This window comes from Panthera leo, chromosome B2 (assembly GCF_018350215.1).
Source record: "Panthera leo isolate Ple1 chromosome B2, P.leo_Ple1_pat1.1, whole genome shotgun sequence".
In the NCBI taxonomy this organism is placed as follows: domain Eukaryota; kingdom Metazoa; phylum Chordata; class Mammalia; order Carnivora; family Felidae; genus Panthera; species Panthera leo.
This window is the reverse complement of record NC_056683.1, coordinates 15,493,115-15,507,829: the sequence shown is the minus strand read 5'-3', so window position 1 is coordinate 15,507,829 and position 14,715 is coordinate 15,493,115. Positions and strand designations below refer to the sequence as shown.

Sequence of the window (14,715 nt, the reverse complement as noted above, 5' to 3'; positions counted from 1 at the left end):
TCGGGTCATGATCCCAGGGTTGTAAGATCGAGCCCCACGTTGGACTCTGTGCTGACAGTGTGGAGCCTGCTTGGGATTCTCTCTCTCTCTCTCTCTCTCTCTCTCTCTCTCTCTGTCTGTCTCTGTCTCTCTCTCCCTCTCTCTCTCTCTCTCTCTCTCCCTCTCCCTCTCTCTCTCTCTCTCCCCCCCCCCGCCCCTCTCCCTGCTCTCTCTGAAAAAAAAAAAAGAAAAAGTAACAGATGTATCCACATACATACTGTGTAAATAGCATATGTGTAAATATATAAATACGTAGATATATAATACATATTAAACATTTATGTTTGTAATAAATTATATATTATATAAAATATATATTTAATGTAAGTTTTAAATATAAATATATTGATATATGTATTTATATGTGAGTATATGTAAGTACATAAATATATATAAAGAGTAACATATATGTGTTTTATATATAACACATATGCTTCTATAACAACATTTCGTGAAAACATATACATACAGTTATTAATAGTGGAGGGCACCTGGGTGGCTCAGTCGGTTACGCGTCCGACTTCTGCTCAGGTCATGATCTCAAGGTTCGTGAGTTCAAGTACCACGTGAGGCTCTGTGCTGACAGCTTAGAGCCTGGAGCCTGTTTCGGATTCTGTGCCTCCCTCTCTGTCTCTGCCCCTCCCCCACTCGTGCTCGCTCTCTCTCTCTCTCTCTCTCTCTCTCTCTCAAAAATAAATAAACATTAGGGGCGCCTGGGTGGCTCAGTCGGTTGGGCGTCCGACTTCAGCTCAGGTCACGGTCTCACGTTCCGTGAGTTCGAGCCCCGCGTCGGGCTCTGGGCTGATGGCTCGGAGCCTGGAGCCTGCTTCCGGTTCTGTGTCTCCCTCTCTCTCTGCCCCTCCCCCGTTCATGCTCTGTCTCTCTCTGTCTCAAAAATAAATAAACGTTAAAAAAAATTAAAAAAAAATAAGTAAACATTAAAGAAATTAAAAAAAAAATAGTGGCTATCCCTCAGATGGGGAGAAGGAGAGAAATTCTTTTATTTTTCTATTTCATATATTTCTGTACTGCTAATTTTTTATCTTGTGTATATTATTTTTATGATGGAGAAAGATGATCTGAATATAAAATAAGAAAGGATGAGAGCCAGCAGGACAGCAGCGGAGAAGTAGGGGGCGAGGAGAGGTAGAAAGGCACGTGCTTGTTTTTGCTGATGAAGGAAGCGGGGTGCTGTAGTCTGATTACTGAGCCGTTAATGTTTAGCCACACCTGATGCAGCCCCCTCCTTCTCCAGAATCCTCCTCTAGTTACCTTGCTGGGAGATCTGCGAAGAGAATCTGAAGGACTCGTTCTGAATTGTGTGTGTGTGTGTGTGTGTGTGTGTGTGTGTGTGTGTGTGTGTGTGAGAGAGAGAGAGAGAGAGAGAGAAAGAGAGAGAGAGAGAGAGAGAGAAAGAGAGTGTGTGTGTGTCTGTGTGTGTGTTCAAATACCACCCCACTTCTGCCAGATTTCCCAGTGTGATTCCAAGGCATGTTGCTTGACCTAATTCCCTAGCATCACAGGAAGAAAGTGTTGCACTCCGCTGTGCAGAAGGTGTCTGAGTTCAGGACCGTCTGTATCTGTCCCAGAGCAGTGACAGCTGTTAGCTGGGTCCTACAGATGGGAGAATTGTAGTCTGGAGGGCCCGCTGGCCACCAGAGAACCAGAGGCAAGATGAACCTGGTCAGGAGCTTTCTGATCTAGTGTCCAGACTCTCAGCCATGTATTCTGGGTTTGGGTCCTAATTGATTCCAGAGGAAGTAGCCGTTGCTGGGAATTCTGACTTGATGGTATATTAATATCCACCCTCACTGAAAAAAGATTGCTTTGGCCCCTTACCATCCTTTCCAACTACTGTTATTGTTAATAAGGAAGGTAGTCATTTCAAATTTGGATGGCACTTTTTCGCCTTTGATAGACTATTATCTTAATCCTCACATCAGCTAGGGAGGCTGGGTTAGTAGAGAAACTAAGGCAGGCTAAGTGAGCTCCCCAATGCCAGCTTCTCGGAAGAGTGGTCCACAGATTGCTTGTTGGCCATCTGCAACCCTATAGGTACAGAAACTGAGAGCAAGCTTTTAGACACTTTCCTAGTGATTGGACAATGATTTTATGTCTGTTGAGTATGATAATAGGAAAGGGTTTCATTTTTTATGTATTTTCTATTATGTTTTACAAAAGCATCATTTTGTGATAGATTGAAAATAGAAATATCCCAACCAACCGGCCAACAGAACTGGTCCTTCCTCACAGATGTTTTGAAAAGCACCATCCCAGGTAGTGAATCGAGGGGACACGTCCCCCAGCCTGGCTCTTCCTAATGCAAATCCAGACCTCTTTCCGCAATAGGACAGCTGTTTTCCTGGAGACGGCTAATACTCAACATAATTCCCGATCCCCACGCCGACTGTATATCCAGTAAGTCTTTGTATCTCGTAGGAACTTGAATCAATTGAAAGAGATTCTCGCAGGAACTCAGGACAGCATGTTAGTTGCTCAACACGTCTCTACTCGAAGGATGCCATTTTAAGAGTTTCCATGGAAAGTACTAACCAAGTGACACGCTGTTCTTCAGTCATTTCTGCGCATGTTTGCAGAACGTTTCAGTTGAGTGTAGACCAATGGATAGGTCTTTTGGACCCAAACCAGGTCAGGTTCTTTACTGAAATGAATCAAAGAAAACAGATTTGTTCTGTTCCATAATATCACAATATAATATGGACACGGGTAGGAAAGGGAACAGCACGACCAAGGCAGCCCCCTGTGCTCCGTGCTACCCTCAGACTCTTATTACTTCCTGTCTCACTCCCTTCCTGTCTTCGGTCAAGACACAGGGTTGTTCTGATAGACCAGCCAGGACATAGGGAATTCATGTATATATCACTCTAACAAGATCACCCTCCAGAGAAAGAGAAGCCTACCACCGAAACAAATAAAGGTGGAGAGATTTTGGAGGCACCTGGGTGGCTCGGTTGGTTGAGCATCCGACTCTTGATTTTGGCTCAGGTCACGATCTCACAGTTCGTGGGTTTGAGCCCTCAGTGGGCTCTGTGCTAATCAGTGCGGAGCCTGCTTGGGATTCTCTTTCTCTCCCTCTCTCTCTGTTCCTCCCCAACTTGCGCTGTCTCTCAAAATAAATAAATAAATGTAATAAATTTTTTTTAAAAGATGGAGGGATTTTTCTGAGCATCCAGGAGTCCTGGAAGGATCTGAAGCATTGAAGTCACAGGCCACCTTTTAGTTTAGTGCGGGATCCGCCGTTCTCTCTGGTGATGTTGCCCTTCTTTTTTACTGCCTAAAACTTCTCCTGGTTGCCTGTCAACATGATTTCATTCTTGTTCTGACCAAATTTAACACAGAAAGGAAGAGTTATTTTGCCCTTCTCTTGCTAATTTCCAGTGATCCCAAAAAACACTGAAAGAAGGAAGACACATTACTGAGCACTTATGCAAAGTGCGTGCCACCTGCAAAGACCCGGGGTCTCATGGGATGTCACGTGTACGGCATTGGTGCAGACCTGTGGCCCGATCCTGACGGAACACTATAAGTAATGCGAAAATCGAATGAAGAATTAAGCAGCATTCATGCCAGACTTTGGGCCATAAATCTGAATAAATTGTCATGTTATCATTGAAAAGGACCATAAAAAGCATCCAGGCAGCCAGCCCACTGGCTACTGCAGTGTTCCTGACCACCTGTCCTCTACTCCCCGTGAGAACAGGAACCTCCCTGGGTCCCAAGATAGCCCACCCCGTTGTCAAGAAGGTGCGATTATTACAAAGTTATTTCTTACATTAGGTCAAAAGCTTTACTTCTCATAACTTATACCCCCTCAGTTTTCTTTCCCTGCCTGTGAAAACCTTCCCAAGCTTTGAAGGTGGCTACCACTGACTTTATTAAGGGCTTCTCTCCTCCGCACGAATAATCCCTAGCTCATTATAATAATCATTTATTGAGATGGCTTCTAGACCCTTTATCGTCTTGTTCGTGGTCTCCCAAGAATATTCTCAATCCGTTCCAAATCTGTTCTTACTCGTTACTCTAACCTGAACTTGCTCAATGACACAAAAATGTGGCACGGGGTTGGTTGCTCACAGCATTGGCTCACCCGTTCTGGGGGGGGGGAGGGGTACAGGAGGAGGGAAGGAACTAGAGACTAAGTTGAAGCAAACTTGAAGAGGGCCGTGTTTATCCGAGGTCACGGGGCTGCCCTCACCTGCGTGGCCAAGCTGGAGGCCGCCCCCGCATCACGGTAAGCGTCTAGGATCCAAAATCGTAAACTGCTGGGATTTCAGCCTGACACCTTTTCTTTTTGCCTTGGATTCCTCATCCGTAAACCAGGGAAAATAACACCACCAGCAACCTCGTTATTTATGGAGAACGAGGGGCTTAGTCCATCCAATCAGTTGTCTTGCTGCATGGCACGCCCTGAAAGTGTCCAAGGGCAGTAGTGAATGTTACACCAGATTCCATGGAAAGTCACCCTTCAGTGGCCCCTAAAAGGCACATTGCAAATCGGTTTGATCCAGTCTTGTTGGAGATTTTGTTTTTGTCGGTTTCCTGAAATCACGTGGTCTTCGTTTCCTTTCCTGATGATTCGTATCTTTTTTGCAAGTGATGTTTTATCATTCCAGGTATCATGTAGTTTTTAATATCTGCAGTACGCTCCGTGATCTAGTTGACATAAATCCTGGAATTCAGACCTAAAATCGTAATCAGCCACTAATTTTCTCATCTTAATTCAGTTCATCGGTTCCTTGTCCTCTGGCTTCCCTATTAGTAAAATGACAATGGGAGGGGCGCCTGGGTGGCTTAGTTGGTTAGGTGGCCAACTCTTGATTTCAGCTCAGGTCATGACCTCACAGTTCGGGAGTTCGAGTCCCACATCAGGCTCCACACTGATGGTGCAGAGCCTGTTTAGGATTCTCTGTCTCTCTCTCTCTGTCTCTCTCTCTCTCTCTCTCTCTCTCTCCCTCCCTCCCCCTCCCCCTCCCCCTCCCCCTCCCCCTCCCCCTCCCTCTCCCTCCTTCCATCCCTCCCTCTCTTCTACCCTTCCCATGCAGTCTCTCTCTCAAAATAAGTAAACTTTAAAAAAATTTTTGTAATGTTTATTTTTGAGAGAGAGGGACACAGAGCACAAGCAGGGGAAGGGCAGAGAGAGGGGGAGACACAGAATCCGAAGCAGGCTCCAGGCTCCGAGCTGTCAGCACAGAGCCTGACGTGGGGCTCGAACCCACGAACCGAGAGATCATGACTTGAGCTGAAGTCAGACGCTTAACCGACTGAGCCACCCAGGCACCCCTTAAAGGAATACACTTTAAAGGATTCCTGCTTAATTAAGGAAAAGGAAAATTCATACTTCCAATTGCTCAGGCCAGAAATCTGGACGTCACCCTTAACGCCCTTCTTTATCTTGTATTTCATGTCTGATGGGTCTGCAAATCCTATCAGGTCTATACTGAGAGCCACTTTGTACCTGCTCCTGCTACCCAGTGGCCTAACTTCCACTGTCCCTCCCTCCTGGTCTCCTGTTTCCATTCCTTCCCCTTCAGTCAGACAGACAATGTGTAACAAAAATCAGATCACGACATGGGGCGGCCTGGGTGGCCCAGTCGGTTAAGTGTCCGACTTCGGCTCAGGTCACAGTCTCACAGTTCGTGGGTTCGAGCTCCACATCGGGCTGTGTGCTGACAGCTCGGAGCCTGGAGCCCTGCTTGGGATTCTGTGTCTCCCTCTCTCTCCGCCCACCCCCCACTCGCACTCTGTCTTTCTCTCTCTCTCTCTCAAAAATAAACATGAAAAATTTTTTTTTCAAAAATCAGATCATGACTGAATTCGTTTTCGAGGACGGCCATCACAAGGGACCGCAGACTAGGGCACTTAAACAACAGGAGTTTCTGTGCTTGCAGCTCTGGAGGCTGGAAGTCCAAGATCAAAGTGTCACAGGGCTGGTTTCTCCTGAGGCCTCTGTCTCCTTGGTTTGTAGATGGTCATCTTCTCTCCTGATCTCTGCTCAGGACCTGTCCCACTCCATAACCTCATGTTAGATAGATTGAAGTAGGTTGTTTGCTCTAATGTGAATGTTTCTGGGAATATGGCTGTATGAGCAAGTCCAGACCAGTGATGGTCAACCAGATGCCGAAAGGCTTCCAGAACCATGTTGAACTCTCAGCAATGCTTCTTGAGTACCACATGCCAAGCATTGTGGTAGTCACACAATAACATCTGTGGCCTTTCCTTTAAAATAATAATATTGATAAGTGTAGGTATATGACTAGTTTAGTGTGCTTGCTTGTAATGTCCCCATTTTTATATTTATATATTAGCTGGGGATTAAGTTACTACCTGTCAAGAATATTAAAAAAAAAAAGAAATAACTTCAACTTTGGACAGAAGCAAATGAAATCAGTAGCCCCCGCCCCCAAGATTCCTTCGATCTTTCGAATCCCATTATTCCAGAATTAGAGAACTTTCAAAGGGCACAGTTGATTCATAGTCCTAGGATAAATCCATTCCATGGTGACAAGTACTTTTTTTTCATGTGACCTTCAGGGTCACAGGGAATTCTAAAGAATAATTCATGGTCCTGAACTGGATGATTTCCAAGGGGTTTTTTTTGTGGCCATAACAGTCTAATTACCGCATTGGCTTGTGTTAATAACGCTTCCGTCTACAAATCAGAGTGTTCTGTGATGGTAAGCAGATGTACATTGGTGCCCTGGCAAGGACGAAACTGAGCACCTAAATGTCATTTGCTTATAAAGTAACACTGGTTTGAAGAAGTTCAGCGTTTTGTTCGTCACATATGAAACAACGTACGTTTTTAAAGAAATGCGTTTCCGGGAAAGGACTCTCCTCCTCGTATTGATGACAGTATTTGTCCCTGACCTCAACACCGGTATCGTCAGCCTCTTACTTTAGGTCATATCTTTGTGAAGCATACATTTATCTTCAAGTGGTGGCACGTCGGCAGCGTTTTATAATTTAACTCTCATTCTAAGCGGGGGCGTGACGTGATTTCAGTGCAAGGTGAGGTCACTGGGAGCAAGACCGATCTTGAGCTTCGAGGTGAGGAGCAGACTGCTTAAAAGGAAGGTTAATGAGACCGCACAAACCACTGGCATCTTTTGAAGTCTTAAGAGGATAAAAAAAGGGAAGTATATTTTCAAAAGAGAATCTGCTCCTGAATTCCTACGTGTGTGTCAGCAGAAACCCTGCTCTTGCCCGATGCATGACTGTTGATTCTTTGGTCTTCTCAGAAACCGTTGTCCGGGAAGATTTTTCAGGCAAAAAATACAAAAACGCTAAAGGAAGTGTTTTGATAAATTCATGGGCAATATCCATAATGACTGGTTGATGAAAAATGGCCAGGGTTTAAGTATAGCCCTAGTTAAAACCGCCACCCCCAGCATTGACCGATAGGAAGCTCACCACACCAGCATTATCCTCTGAGAAAGCAAACAGGTTTCTCCATTCAGCTGATGAGGAACCAAGCCTGGTGTGTGAGACCCTGGTGAGTGGCCCAGCCGGGTCTCAAGCATAGGCCTCCTCACTGCACGTCCTACCCTCCTGGCATCCAGCCAAGCGTGACCCAAGACTCCTGCTGGTGTCTGCGGACAAAGTCGTGTGAGAAAGCCACCACTGTTTGGCTCCTCCATCAGGACCGGAGGATGCTGGGAAGGGTGGGCTGCGGGTCAGATTGTGTGTGCCTTAGGGTTTTCTTTTCTGACACCCAGCCCAGACAGGATTTCAGAAATGTGGGTCCCTGGTCCTCGTAAAGGGCAGAGAAAGGGTTGTGAATGAATGAAATTAAATTCATCACCACTGCTGGGGAGAAAGAGGCTCCAAACACATTCTCCACTCGGGAAGGCTCAGACCCTAGTCTATATATAGAACGGCATAGTTTCCTGCTGACTAAAGTCCCACCAAAAAAAAAAAAAAAAACCCACAAAAAACAAAGCTCTGATGTTGAGTTTCTTATCTTAGAAGGCCACGATCAAACACACAAAGCGTGCCTGCTTGCCTAAAATGAAGCCGATTAACGATTTTCTTGGATTTCAGTGGTTATTTCTGTCACTCTTCAGCCTCGGGCGCTGCAACTTGTACCCGAATTTCTCACACGTTTTTGGTCTCCAGGAAGAAAACCGTTCTCTCTCCCCTCCGAAGACTCTCTTTGTAACTCGTGGGCACCAGAACTCAGAAGCTCTTCCTCAGGAAGTCTCATTTCACTTTCAGTGTTACATTTGTAGATAATCAATTTTCTCTGTCCTTCGAGGAGATTAACTCCGTCTTAAAAACTTTAACGAAGCGTTGCGTCTGAAATCCGATGCCAGAAAGCGGTCTCTCCTTATTACACGTTTTCCTTCAGTAAGGGATGATAAAATGGTCCCCAAGTATTTTCAAGGAAGATTAGGATTTAAAATAGACGGTTTTTAATTTCAAAACCTGTCCCCATTTTCCTAAAAGAGTATCAAAGGTGTTTGATAATCCCCCGACGCATGGATGAGGCCCAGTGTCCTTCTGTGCCTCTGCCCGTTAACCACGTGATGGAGGTAAAGCGATGATTATGAAGCTTTCTTGTCAAGAGGCCAACTGTGGTCATGACCCTGAATTCTTGTAGAGGTTTTGACATGCATTTCTTTATGAATTATTAAAAAAAAAAGCTGTTTCTCCCTTACCATTAAGACAGGCTCTTAATTTTCAAAGTCCAAGGATTTCTTAGAAACATGTGACTATTTAAATGATAGGAAAATGGCGGAGGGGAGGTGGATGGAAATCTGAGGGATGCCTTTGTAATCTCAATCTGTGTGTTTCCTACTTGGCTTAATAAGAGTCGAAAGGGGGAGTCGGATTTTCCAAAGACTCGATCAGTGTTATTCTTCTTGGAGATAGGACTGAGTGAGCAAATAAAACTTTTCACTTCTGCGATGTATCGTGGGGACACGACGAAGGAGCAGAGAGTTGGAAACGCATGCTTTTTCTGATGTAGGACTGCCCTTTTGCTCTCAAGCTTTTAGAAGTTTTCTGTTTTCAGTGTGTTGAAAGCAGTAGGCATCCCGTTTGAGGTAAATTTTTCTTTATACTCTCCTGTTGGTTCATTTTTTTTTTTTCCTTGAGGGAAGATACCATTTTTGGCCAACGAAGGCAAAACAGCGTCTGCATCCTTGTGGGCTTACGTTTCAGTGGAGGAGACCGATGAAAACATAATGTGCTTAAAGCAGGGAGGGGGCACTGAAGAAAAATAAGGCAGGGAAGTGGGACGAGATGATGGTGAGGCCTTTCTACCCTCAGTGATATAGGCATTAATGTGGCCACAAGACACCCACTGCATTCCCCCTTTCTAGTGACAGCACTCCATTATCCAAGGCTGGATTATTCAGCCTCCCAGTTATTCTCTCTCTTGCGTCCTCTTCTGCCTGAACACCTGATCACCCTGAAACTATTATGCTGCCTGAGTCCAGAATTCAGACCTGTGTCTGTGTTCCATAATAGCCTTGGGGCTCTTCAAAGCAAAATTCCTAGCAAGAGAGTAGTTGGGTTCTGTGAGGATCTCTTACCCTTGCTTTTTGATGGGTGGAAAATTATGTTTCCCAGTGTGTTTTCTGGAATTTGGGGTGCAGACGGCATTTCACAGCACGTACGTGTACAAGAAAATCGTCGGCCTCAAGGGTTCTCTGGGACAAGACGGCATGGGTGATGCCGAGGGCACAGGCTCAGGACATAAACCCACGTTTATGTCCCTGCCGTGATCACAACCACGTGATCACTTGTTTTCTGAGAAACGTAATGCCCTCGTCCGTAAGATCATAACAGTACCCTTCCTAACTTTGCAGTGTTTTGTGCAAATTAAATGAGATGATGAACATTTGCAAAGCACTTTTCTAGGGCCCTTAAAGGACTATTTGTGTTAGCTATTGTCATTGTTTGGCAGGATGCTCCCTGCTCCTTCATCCTGAGCCGTGGAGCCCCTGCTATATTTAATGCGTAGAATGGAAATAGTCAAAATGGCACAGCTGTCCGATGTGTCGTAAATATCATTGCATGTTCATCCCTAAGACATTTGCTGAGAAAATTACAACATTTGGAGCTACGTGAAGGGGAAAGAGAATCTCCTCTTTTTCCCCATCCGTGGAGAATAATTTAGGGCCTTTGGTGTTTATTTAAATTCATTATAGAATGTCATAGAAGAAGAAACCACCTAGATTTCGTCTAGCCCAACTACCTTACCTTACAAGACAGTCTAACTCTGGACAGTCTTAATGGAAGTGACCTGATGGGCTATGAGTATAAAATTGGAAAACGTGAGTATAAAATGGGAAATGAGCTGGGTGGCTCAGTCGGTTGAGCGTCCGACTTCAGCTCAGGTCATGATCTTGCGGTTCGTGGGTTTGAGCCCTGCTTCAGGCTCTGTGCTGACAGCACAGAGCCTAGAGCCTGCTTCGGATTCTGTGTTTCCTTCTCTCTCTGCCCCTCCCCTGCTCACACCCCGTCTCTCATTTATGATTTATAATTTATAATTAAAAAAATTTATTAGAAAACATAATGACCTTAACTCTTTCTTACACATGTTCTGTGCTCACATAGTCCCAAGGTGGAAGGCACGTGGGTACCATGACATTCTTCCTTGCCTAGATCTCTTTGCCTCGTCTCAGATTATTTTCTTAGGGAAACACTCTCTCGATCACGGTTTCCAAAACCTTAATTCTCCTTCCACAAGGATATTTTCCCTACGACGGCAAGGCTCTAAAGGTCACGGGGATCGTTATTTTATGAATTAAATCATAGATACAATGCATCCTACTGTGATTCCAGGAGACTTCAGTTCAAATATTTGCCTGACTTTCCCATCAGTTCCAAAAGCATGCACAAAAACGGGGCTGGGGGATAAAGATAATTAATAACCCGCCTCCATCAGCGATGCTCACGGTCGGTGGGGCAGGGGGTAGATGCGTAGACACGTAATCACAACGTAAGGTGACCAGTGCTCTCTCAGAGGTGGGCTCAGGGCCTGGAAGCAGGGAGAAGGGCCTGGTTTCTATTAGAAAAGTCAGAAAAGGTTGCTCAAAAGCAATGGCACATGAGCTATCCCGAAGGGAGGGGGATGCCCCAGGCCACACTCCGAGGGGATAGTTCGGAGCCTGAGCAATGGCAGGAACAGAGAGGAGGCAGGAAGGCTCCCAGTGTGCTTGGGAAGCAGCAAGCAGCCCAGTGTGGCTGGCTCTGGGGTGAAGAATAGTAACAGAGAAAGGAAGCATAGGACCATCTCATGAGGCGTCCCCCTAGTCCAGGCCACAGGGGGTGGACTTTATCACGGTGACAGTGACACCCTTCAGAAGTCTCCAGTGGGAGAAGTACCCGATCAGACCTGTCTGGCAGCCCTAGAGATGGTGGGGAGGGGAAGGTTCTGGAAGCAGGGAAAGGTTCAAAGCCATAGCAGGACTTCCGCTTCTGCCTGGGCAGCGGTACGGTGACGTCAGTAAGGGGTAAGGTTCTGCTGTCTTACTGCCTGAGATCGGTAACGCTTGCACCACTGCAGCTGTGACCTTGGCCGTGTGCCTCACTTTTCCTCTCTAAAACGGGGGGATAACAGTAGTACCTACCCAACAGGGTTGTTGCGAGGCTTGCCTGAACCAGTATGTGGCACAGGGTGAGCTGTTAAAATGTCAACTGTTACCCTCTTTGTGTGCAGTAGTATGGTAACGGTAAAAGAAGGTTCCATTCGGGAGGCGGGGATGAGAGGCCTTATGTTTACCTGTGGTTTTAGTTCCCAGGCAGCTAACTGGGGAGAGGAACCATGAACACAAACCACAGGCAACGAGATCCGTCTGAATGCCAAGCAAACTCAGTGCTCCATCCCAAGGAGTTTTGCCGTGAATGGTCTAGAAGGGATGTTATTACATGAGTCAGCTTTTTCCTCCAGGAGTTTGACCGGGTCCCCAGTTGGTCCCCAGGGACTTTTGGCAATGTCAGGTGATATTTTCGGTTGCCACACCTGGAGAAGGTGCCACTGGTATCTACTGGGTAGAGACCAGGGACGCTGCTAAGCCCCCTGCAGTGACCCTCACCACAAGGAGTTGTCTGTCTGGCCTGAATGGGAGTCGTGCCGATGCCGAGAAAATCTGGTCTAGGCCATTATTCAGCTAAAATGTGAGATATGCATTCCTGGTAGCACATCAGTTGAGTGTAGGACAACTTTTCTCTAAAAGTTTTTAACAGTCGCGTATTTAGTTTAACCTAAGTTACAAACACACATAATAATTAGCACATAAAACCCGTGGTTACAAAGCTGTTGCTTAAGATGAGGCTGAAATGGCGTTTGTGTTCTTTATTTATGTTTTAATTTGGGGGAGAGACAGAGGGGCACCTGGGTGGCTCAGTCGGATGAGCATCAGACTCTTGATTTCGGCTCAGGTCACGATCCAGGATCGTGGAATCAAACCCTGCATCAGACTCCACACTGAACATGAAGCCTCCTTACGATTCTGCCTCTCTCTCTCTCTCTCTCTGCCCCTCTTCTGCTCACGTGCACTCTGTCTCTAAAATAAAAAAAATAAAATAGTATAAATGGACTTCAAATATGGCGGGCGCGCGCACACACACACACACACACACACACACACACACGAAGTGAGTGTAGGTGTGATCGAGGTTAGGAAACGTTGGTTTAAGCCAGCGGTCAGAAAAGCTTGTTGTTTTTCCATTGACTGTATTCCTCATGCGGTCCTTTCATCCCTGTGACCTCTTCATTTCCATAACTGGAAGCCTGTACCTCCCACTCCCCTTCACCCATTTGCCCATCCCCCCCACCCATCTCCCCTCCGGCAGCCACCAGTGTGTCCTCTGTATTCATGGGTCTGTTTCTGCTTATTCGTTCTGGTTTTTAGATTCCACGTATAGGTGAAATCATATGGTATTTGTCTTTCCCTGACTTCTTTCACTTAGCATAATACCCTCCAGGTTTATCCATGTTGTTGCAAACAGCAAAAATCTCACTCTTTTTTATGGCGGTGCATTATTCCATTGTGGAGATACAGATATATGTCTGTCTCTCTATATAGACATATATACCACATCCTTTTTATCCATTCATCTATTGAGGGACACCTAGGTTACTTTCATGTATTGTATTTTTTGCCACACCGTTCTGACGTGTGTAAGGTGATACCTCATTGTGGTTCCGATTTACATTTCTCTGATGATAAATGATGTTGATCATCTTTTCAGGTGTCTGTTGGCCATCGGATGTCTTCTTTGGAAAACTGTTCAGACCCTTTGCCCATATTTTAATTGGTTTGTTTGTTTGATATCGAGTTGTAGAAGTTCTTTATATATTTTGGTTATTAACCCCTTGTTGGATATGTCATTTGCACATATCTTTTCCCATCCAGTAGGTCGCCTTGTTTTATTGATGGTTTCCTGTGCTGTGCAAACGCTTTTTCTTTTGGTGTATTCCCAATGGCTTAATTTGCTTTTGTTTCCTTTGCTTGAGGAGACAAATCCAGAAAGTTGTTGCTAAGGCCAAAGAGAGCCCTACCTATGCTCACTTCTAGGATTTTTATGGTTTCAGGTCTTACATTTAGGTCCTTAATCCATTTTCAGTTTATTTTTGTGTGTATTGTAAGAAAGTGATTCAGTTTCATTCTTTTGCATTTGGCTCTCGAGTTTGCCCAGCAGCATTTATTGAAGAGATGGTCTTTTCTCCATTGTATAGTCTTGCCTCCTTTGTTGTAGACGAATGACCATTAAAGTGTGGGTTTATTTCTGGGTTCTCTGTTCTTTTCTGTTGACCTGCATGTCTGTTTTTGTGCCAGTACCATACAGCTTTGTAGTATATCTTGAAATCTGGGATTATGATCCCCCCACCCCCGCCCCAGCTTTGTTCTGCTTTCTCAAGATTGCTTTGGCTCTTTGGGGCCTTTTGTGGTTCCACACAAATTTCAGAAAACATTTTCTGATCGCTCAGATAGTAAATATTTGAGGCTCTGTTGCAACTACTCACCTCTGCCTTTTGGGGCAAAAGAGGCCAAGGCAGTCAGCGTGATGAGGTCCTCAGATGAGTCAACAGATGAGTCCCTTTCCCAACCTGACCCCTTACAATGCATCGTCCAAGATGAAGCCTTTAAACTCCGTGCCCAAGGGTGGCCTGACTGTGTCAAGGTAGAACGCTACCCTGGTTAGTAAGATTGAAAATACTTCCAAAGAAGTAATGCTATCTTGTACACGTTTCCTCCACCTTGCACCTGTACAGTTAGTGGGGTTTGTCTTTAAGTTCACAGTCTTCCCAGTATCCCAATTCAGTTTTTAGGTACGGCGTACTAAAACATGATGAGTTCAAATTCCCACCCCCTTCTGTACTACCTGGGTCCTCACGGGCCTATAATTGCCCTCCCAGAGCCTCACTTTCCTGCCTACTAAAACAAGGATAATGACACTTCTCCTGCCGAGTTTTATAAAGATGAAATGAGATGCCAGATGTGGAAGTTTCTAGAACAGTGGACAGCCCGACCAGTAAATGTTCACTTTTTCCACTCCCTCCTTTCCTTCTCTTCCTCACTTCTTCCACATATTTGATGAGGATGCCCCCTTTTTGTCGTTAAGCCATTGATGAAAGTGCCTGCCCTTCAAGGAGACTACAGCGTGGCTGGGGAGGGGAGGCAGCAAGCAAACAGATGATCA

General features: G+C 45.4%; 1 protein-coding gene across 3 annotated transcripts in view; it reads left to right on the top strand.

The window, feature by feature from the left end:
* PHACTR1 (phosphatase and actin regulator 1) overlaps positions 1-14,715 on the top strand; it is a 553,120-nt gene that overhangs the window by 488,515 nt on the left and 49,890 nt on the right. The window lies entirely within an intron of this gene.